Here is a 9,197-nt window from a genome sequence, read left to right as displayed (position 1 = left end):
GGGGTGTTTCCTGTCGCCGGCGCTAGGCCTACCCACGCAAGTGAGGTATCATTTTTATCGGGAGACTTGGGGGAACGCTGGGTGGAAGGAAATTTGTAGCTCCTCTCAGATTCCAGAACTTTCTGCCACAGAAATGTGAAGAACATGTGTTTTTTTAGCCAAATTTTGAGGTTTGCAAAGGATTCTGGGTAACAGAACCTGGTCCGAGCCCCGCAAGTTACCCCTCCTTGGATTCCCCTAGGTCTCTAGTTTTCAGAAATGCACAGGTTTGGTAGGTTTCCCTAGGTGCCGGCTGAGCTAGAGGCCAAAATCTACAGGTAGGCACTTCGCTAAAAACACCTCTGTTTTTTTCCAAAATTTAGGATGTGTCCACGTTGCGCTTTGGGGTGTTTTCTGTCGCCGGCGCTAGGCCTACCCACGCAAGTGAGGTATCATTTTTATCGGGAGACTTAGGGGAACGCTGCGTGGAAGGAAATTTGTAGCTCCTCTCAGATTCCAGAACTTTCTGCCACAGAAATGTGAGGAACATGTGTTTTTTTAGCCAAATTTTGAGGTTTGCAAAGGATTCTGGGTAACAGAACCTGGTCCGAGCCCCGCAAGTCACCCCTCCTTGGATTCCCCTAGGTCTCTAGTTTTCAGAAATGCACAGGTTTGGTAGGTTTCCCTAGGTGCCGGCTGAGCTAGAGGCCAAAATCTACAGGTAGGCACTTCGCAAAAAACACCTCTGTTTTTTTCAAAAATTTAGGATGTGTCCACGTTGCGCTTTGGGGTGTTTCCTGTCGCCGGCGCTAGGCCTACCCACGCAAGTGAGGTATCATTTTTATCGGGAGACTTGGGGGAACGCTGGGTAGAAGAAAATTTGTAGCTCCTCTCAGATTCCAGAACTTTCTGCCACAGAAATGTGAGGAACATGTGTTTTTTTTGCCAAATTTTGAGGTTTGCAAATGATTCTGGGTAACAGAACCTGGTCCGAGCCACACAAGTCGCCCCATCTTGGATTCCCCTAGGTCTCTAGTTTTCAGAAATGCACAGGTTTGGTAGGTTTCCCTAGGTGCCGGCTGAGCTAGAGGCCAAAATCTACAGGTAGGCACTTCGCAAAAAACATCTCTGTTTTTTTCCAAAATTTAGGATGTGTCCACGTTGCGCTTTGGGGTGTTTCCTGTCACCGGCGCTAGGCCTACCCACGCAAGTGAGGTATCATTTTTATCGGGAGACTTGGGGGAACGCTGCGTGGAAGGAAATTTGTAGCTCCTCTCAGATTCCAGAACTTTCTGCCACAGAAATGTGAGGAACATGTGTTTTTTTAGCCAAATTTTGAGGTTTGCAAAGGATTCTGGGTAACAGAACCTGGTCCGAGCCCCGCAAGTCACCCCTCCTTGGATTCCCCTAGGTCTCTAGTTTTCAGAAATGCACAGGTTTGGTAGGTTTCCCTAGGTGCCGGCTGAGCTAGAGGCCAAAATCTACAGGTAGGCACTTCGCAAAAAACACCTCTGTTTTTTTCCAAAATTTAGGATGTGTCCACGTTGCGCTTTGGGGTGTTTCCTGTCGCCGGCGCTAGGCCTACCCACGCAAGTGAGGTATCATTTTTATCGGGAGACTTGGGGGAACGTTGGGTGGAAGGAAATTTGTAGCTCCTCTCAGATTCCAGAACTTTCTGCCACAAAAACGTGGGGAACATGTGTTTTTTTAGCCAAATTTTGAGGTTTGCAAAGGATTCTGGGTAACAGAACCTGGTCCGAGCCCCGCAAGTCACCCCTCCTTGGATTCCCCTAGGTCTCTAGTTTTCAGAAATGCACAGGTTTGGTAGGTTTCCCTAGGTGCCGGCTGAGCTAGAGGCCAAAATCTACAGGTAGGCACTTCGCAAAAAACACCTCTGTTTTTTTCCAAAATTTAGGATGTGTCCACGTTGCGCTTTGGGGTGTTTCCTGTCGCCGGCGCTAGGCCTACCCACGCAAGTGAGGTATCATTTTTATCGGGAGACTTGGGGGAACGTTGGGTGGAAGGAAATTTGTAGCTCCTCTCAGATTCCAGAACTTTCTGCCACAGAAATGTGAGGAACATGTGTTTTTTTAGCCAAATTTTGAGGTTTGCAAAGGATTCTGGGTAACAGAACCTGGTCCGAGCCCCGCAAGTCACCCCTCCTTGGATTCCCCTAGGTCTCTAGTTTTCAGAAATGCACAGTTTTGGTAGGTTTCCCTAGGTGCCGGCTGAGCTAGAGGCCAAAATCTACAGGTAGGTACTTCGCAAAAAACACCTGTTTTTTTCCAAAATTTAGGATGTGTCCACGTTGCGCTTTGGGGTGTTTCCTGTCGCCGGCACTAGGCCTACCCACACAAGTGAGGTATCATTTTTATCGGGAGACTTCGGGCAACGCTGGGTGGAAGGAAATTTGTGGCTCCTCTCAGATTGCAGAACTTTCAGACACAGAAATGTGAGGAACATGTGTTTTTTTAGCCAAATTTTGAGGTTTGCAAAGGATTCTGGGTAACAGAACCTGGTCCGAGCCCCGCAAGTCACCCCTCCTTGGATTCCCCTAGGTCTCTAGTTTTCAGAAATGCACAGGTTTGGTAGGTTTCCCTAGGTGCCGGCTGAGCTAGAGGCCAAAATCTACAGGTAGGCACTTCGCAAAAAACACCTCTGTTGTCTTCCAAAAATTTGGATGTGTCCACGTTGCGCTTTGGGGCGTTTCCTGTCGCGGGCGCTAGGCCTACCCACACAAGTGAGGTATCATTTTTATCGGGAGACTTGGGGGAACATAGATTAGCAAAACAAGTGTTATTGCCCCTTGTCTTTCTCTACATTTTTTCCTTCCAAATATAGGAGAGTGTGTAAAAAAGACATCTATTTGAGAAAAGCCCTGTAATTCACATGCTAGTATGGTCACCCCGGAATTCAGAGATGTGCAAATAACCACTGCTCCTCAACACCTTATCTTGTGCCCATTTTGGAAATACAAAGGTTTTCTTGATAGCAATTTTTTACTCTTTATATTTCAGCAAATGAATGGCTGTATACCCGTTACAGAATGAAAATGCACGTCAGGGTGCAGCTCATTTATTTGCTCTGGGTTCCTCGGGTTCTTGATGAACCTACAAGCCCTATATATCCCCGCAACCAGAGGAGTCCAGCAGACGTAACGGTATATTGCTTTGGATAATCTGACATTGCAGGGAAAAGTTACAGAGTAAAACGTAGAGAAACATTTCTGTTTTTTTCACCTAAATTTCAATATTTTTCTTTTTCAGTTGTTATTTTCTGTAGGAAACCCTTGTAGGATCTACACAAATGACCCCTTGCTGAATTCAGAATTTTGTCTAGGTTTCAGAAATGTTTAGGTTTCTGGGATCCAGCATTGGTTTCATGCCCATTTCTGTCACTGACTGGAAGGAGGCTGAAAGCACAAAAAATTGCAAAAATGGGGTATGTCCCAGAAAAATGCCAAAATTGTGTTGAAAAATTGGGTTTTCTGATTCAAGTCTGCCTGTTCCTGAAAGCTGGGAAGCTGCTGAGTTTAGCACCGCAAACCCTTTGTTGATGCCATTTTCAGGGGAAAAACCACAAGCCTTCTTCTGCAGCCACTTTTTCCAATTTTTTTGAAAAAAACAAAATTTTCCCTGTATTTTGGCCAATTTCTTGGCCTCTTTCAGGGGAACCCACAAAGTCTGGGTACCTCCAGAATCCCTAGGATGTTGGAAAAAAAGGACGCAAATTTGGCTTGGTTAGCTTATGTGGACAAAAAGTTATGCGGGCCTAAGCGCGAACTGCCCCAAATAGGCAAAAAAAGGCCTGGCACAGGAGGGGGAAAAGGCCTGGCAGCGAAGTGGTTAAACAAGGAGCCTATATCTCCAGGCTTTTTCTGTTCTCGGGGAGAAATGGTTCTGTGGACATCCTGATCCTGAACTGAATATCAGTCCTTAATCCTTGTCTCTTGTGGTCTCTCCTTTCCAAATTTTAGCCTCGGCTACTAACTGAGAAATTGCTTTTCTACTTCGATTGGAACGTGGGAATCTTAGTGGAACTTTTTTGGTTCAATTGCACTTTTCTTCAAAGTCTGACGGTAACTGGTTCCTTTCAAGGAACAGTTGCGACGTCTACTGGACTTCCACAACCTACCTGCTCATGTACACTGAGCCAACTGTCAGATCCAATGATGTGTGAAGTGCAATAGTACTTTCATGTTTCTAAAAAGCAATGCTGAGCTCACCGCTGTGTAGGCTCATTTGAATGCCATCGCATATTTTCCAAATATTGCTGGACTCCTGAATTGAACTCATGTTTGAATACCACAGAAACTCCGAGACAATATTCAGAAATGGAAAGGTAACTTGTGAAAGTTCAAATGGCATGTGACGCTGACTTGCTCATCAGGCAGTGCTGTACTCGTTGTCACCACATGATGAGGTCTATACCTTGAATAAAGGGAGCGTGTTGAACCTCATAGCATCTTCACCCAGCAAACACAATTGTTCGTTGGGTAAGTACTGACATCCTTATATTCAGAAACGTTATTGAGTGTGTATGTGTGTCATGTCTACGTGCAGAGTAGACCACTTACATTATTCCTTCTAATCAGCACCACCCTGCTACGTTCTTCTTCCAATCACGAACTGAAGTGAATTATGATGCTTCAAATACAAAAACCTGCAACATAATTGAACAAACATTTGGTTTGCTAAAAAGCAGATTTCACTGTCTGGACATCTCTGCCATTTCATGTTGTTGTGCTGTAAACAGCACTGCATCTCAGTGAAAAAAATCCCATGGGCGAACAAGAAGAGGCACCAAAGAGAGAAGATGAAGACGATGGTGAGGCAGGCCGAGATTCGGAGAACCTTTATGAAGGTGCAGAAACTCTTGGAATACCTTATCACATACGCTTTTTGAAGACAGTGCTTCAAACCACCGCACTGAAAATTGTCAATAAGGGCGCCCTTCTCTGTCAATATCACCAGAGAGCAGCTCTGATAGTTCTGTTTATTCTCACACCCCTTCTTTTGTCTCACTCATTACAACATTTGCACATGCACCAGTCATGTCACTTGTCAAGAAGACCTTTTGAAATTTGCATTTGCTACGCATATCTTTATTTTACATGCATATACTAGTAGTCCAACTAATGTTCATATGTACCACCATTTTTGTTTGTTATATTAACTGTTGTGACACATCTGCTGTCACTCTGAAGTCTGAGGCACTTCACAACTAATATATATATATATATATATATATATATATATATATATGAAACTAGACATGCCTGATATATATATATATATATATATATATATATATATATATATATATATATATATATTTATATATATATATATATATATGTATATATATTCCCTTAACAAAACAAAGCTTCTAGGTATGGTGTAGTTAGCTTCTGAATTCACTCGCGCCCCCGCCATGCACAGTTTTTTCTTCAATACTTTAACTGCTAATGTTTCATTGATAATTTCATTGATGTTATAAAAGTTGTTATGAGTGCTGTAATATCTGTAGTAAGTAGCAGTGCATAGCAAGGGCGTGAGTTATAGTTGCCTTAGGACTAGAGTCATAGTTCCTTGAAATAACTCTAACTATAACTGCTAAATTTCTATGGTTGTGTATGAGTAAATTCAGAATCTAACTATAAAATCCCTGTAACCTTTGGTTTTTTAAGTGAATTTCTATGTTTGTTTAAATCTATTTATTAACTACAGTGTCCCTGTTACCTTAAACTTTTTCGGTGAATTTCTAATTTTTTAATGTCAAGTAATTTTAATTACTATACCTTAATCCAACTTACTTTTGGCCGTGCGCTGCAGGGGTTAGCCGCAGGACCAAAAGTAAGTTGGGCTCTGTGGCCTACCCCCATAACCACCCAATCCTGCACTGCGCACGGCTTTTGGCCGTGCGTTGCAGGAGTTGGTCACAGGGTCTGTCTCTCTGGGTGTGAGAATAGGTGGGAGAGTGTATCTCTGGCTGTGAGAGTGGATGTGAGAGTGTCTCTCTGGGTGTGAAAGAGGGTGCATAAGGGTCTGAGTGGGTTTGTGAGTGGATGTGCGACGGTCAGAGTGAGTCTTGAGTGGGTATATCACAGTCCTGGGGTCAGTATAGCTCCATCCTGACTCCTTATTCCACTTTTCATCTTATTTTTCAGCCCCAGGGACCATGTCCCGTTACCTAAAATGGTGGACACAACTCTCTGGTCAGGTTGTGGCCAGCCAATCACAGCATTCCTTTTGGGGCGCGCATTCGTTAATTTGCCATGATCACCTGAAAAAGTTGCGATGGATCCGCGGCACTGGATATACAAATGTATTTCCCCTTTAATATCTCAAAAACTACTGAATGGATTTACATCAAATATCCAAAAGTGTAATCTGCATACTGAAACCTACATTTCTGCATAATTTGGTGCAATTCCGTCCAGCGGTTCGGGTTGTACTCGTGGTTCCAAACTCCTATGGGAATTAACATGGGAAACGCATGTTTTTTGACCCCCGCTTCATGGATCACCCTGAAACTTCCCTTGCACGACAAGAATCACCAGCACACTTTTTTGGGAAATTTTTGTGAAGATTCATCAAACGGTGCCAAAGATAGAAGGAAGTTTCTATGGAAACGTGGTCCTAACTATCGCCACCTTCTGGAGACCGCCAGTAGGTAATATTTTTTTTCACATCCAGTAGCTGACCTCTGATCTAGTAGCTGATACAACCTTGTCATTTCCTTTGCATACGTCTTACAAACCCCGACACCGCAGCATGGATTATCCTTGCTCTTTAGGCAGCTTTGAAGAGCTGTGACCAAACCCTGACACCGCAGCATGGATTATCCTTGCTCTTTAGGCAGCATTCAAGAGCTGTGACAATCAGGGTCAGACAGGCCTTTTATTCCACTGGGCATTTCCCCTGTGGGTTGGAGGTTGATTCTGAAATCACAGGGCGCTCCTGGTGCCTCAGTCTCTTCCTCAGTTCTTATTGTTGATTGCTTCATGCGCAAGAAGGCTTCAAGAGAAGGCAAAAGAGAGGAAAAGAGAGGGAATGTAGAATGAAAGCGATCAGAGGGAGAAAAGAGTGAGAGGAGAGAGAGAAATAGAGAGAATGGATGGATGGAAAGAGAGAGATTGCACCAGGGGAGGGGGGTTGGTTTAGTCATTTTTGACAGGGCTGCTTTTGATTCCCCAGTCCCACCCTGGTGGCCATTCCACTCTGCAACATTCGGGACTCTTTGAATCTCGAGACTCATTGAGGTTTCAGATTTTCTGACCGTGACTGTGTCGCACAGTTCCTTCCACTTGAGACCTTCTATGAGTCTCCATTCAGTAATGGTCAGCAATTCCACTTTATTGTTGGTCAAGGGCGTATCCTGTGTACCTGTATCATTTTAACAAACACTGGGTCAGAAAGCTGTAGACCTCACAGAGGAACAATGCAACTAGTGTGTACACTATGCACTACACATCCAATATGTGCCCAGTGTAAGAATGACATTGGTAAGCGAGACCGAAGAATGCTCGCTGTATAAGATTTCCTAACTGTGGTTATTTGACAAGCCTGCGTTTAAAGTGTATCATAGTTCTTTTGCGGGTATTAGCAACAACGTGATAATTAAGTCACGGCCACTGGCGTTGACTTCTATTTAATGAACGGATGTGGGTGGAATTTAGACAGTCACTTGACGCGCTCCACATTCTAAAATCGTCTATAAAAAGTATTACCTCATGCTTAGATAGCAATTTGGTCACCAGTTGTTTTAGCCCTCACGCCGATCTTACTGCTAATTGGAAAGTGCACGTCAGAAACCACATTGGCTGAAATTATATACTTCCAAACTCGGACTATATTGTGCTGAATGTGACTTCTGCCCCGATCCTAAAGGCAACAGCTCAGCCTTTTTAACTTCTGTGGCTAGAGTTCACCGCTGGCAGTTCAGAAAGAAGCAGCAAACACGAGGAATGCTTTGCAAGACCTGCCAGGTTAGGGACGTGTTCAACCACAGTACCAAAATTAGATGCACATGGATCTAACTGCGACTATGTACCTTCGTATTTCTCTCACAAATCAGTCTATGTTCAAGAAAACTGGAACTTATGAATATATCTAAAACATGACAAAGAAAATGCAACAGGTCTGGCATTTCATTGTTTTATATCTTCTTTTAATTGTGGCTACATTTCAAATAAACTTTTGCAAATTAATAACGCATCAGTTTAACAGATAAATAACTTAATTACTTCAGGTTGATTAAAAATCCTCCGGTGAGTGTACAAGTCAAAAATGCTGTCATGATTGGAACAAAGTAGACAAAAACACTAAAAGATGTTTACAATAATATTAAAGCAGTCAAAAAGCCACCAGTTGCAACTACAGACTGTACATCACTCAGCGTGCAAATTTGATGTAATGTTCATGAATGTAAAACAAACGAGCGCATATACAGTTTTTTTCATTTCGCTCAGAAGGTGTTTCTTCCCAAGGAACTGAACTTTTCTGTCAAATGCACTTGACCGGACTGGAGAATTTGGCTCATAAAATGGGTTTATGCAAACTTTATGTACAAATCAGAGACATAATTAAAGACGTTTTTGATGCCATCTTCCTGTCGTACATCATGAAGCATGAAGAATCGCATATGCCCTGCAGTAACAAAAGCAGAGACGAACCCTTCATTGAACTTATCCACAGTCTTCAAGTACATATTGTTGGACAGCCACTATTCTCATCAACTAGATCGAGAGCAGCATGAGCAATGAACTGGTTCAGGTGACGATGATCATCCTTTGGATCCACTTTCCCAGGTGGCAAAAATACAAATTCAAACACGGGATTATCATGGTGACCAACAATTACGAAGTAGAAAATCTCGGACATTGTTGTGGGTGTGTGTTTCAGCCACTTACATTTCCTCTATAGTGGCCACCACTTCATAATTTCCACGGACCGTTCGTACTTTGACAGACGTCTTCAGGGAGAAAATTAGCATTAGGCCTGGGTCTAAATGCTATTGTTTTATATCAATCAAAATTAAAAAAGCTTGGGGTGTGATTTGCGCCGTGGAAGATGGCCGCCTAACTTGCGAGCTCCCCCCAGAGGAACTTTTAAACCAACATTTAAAAATGCGATATTAGGATGGTGTGCAGCATTCTATGTGATTCAGAGTTTCCATAGATCTGAGAAATATGCCTGTTATTGCAGTGGCATAAC

The 9,197-nt window shown here is 43.2% G+C and overlaps 1 pseudogene; it reads right to left on the bottom strand.

The window, feature by feature from the left end:
• Positions 1 to 8,371: 8,371 nt before the first annotated feature.
• LOC138249581 (trafficking protein particle complex subunit 2-like) lies at positions 8,372 to 8,864 on the bottom strand (annotated as a pseudogene).
• Positions 8,865 to 9,197: the final 333 nt, after the last annotated feature.

The sequence above is a fragment of the Pleurodeles waltl genome, chromosome 8 (genome assembly GCF_031143425.1).
Source record: "Pleurodeles waltl isolate 20211129_DDA chromosome 8, aPleWal1.hap1.20221129, whole genome shotgun sequence".
Lineage (NCBI taxonomy): Eukaryota > Metazoa > Chordata > Amphibia > Caudata > Salamandridae > Pleurodeles > Pleurodeles waltl.
Note: the sequence above shows the minus strand (reverse complement) of the source record. Positions and strands in the feature narration are given on the sequence as shown.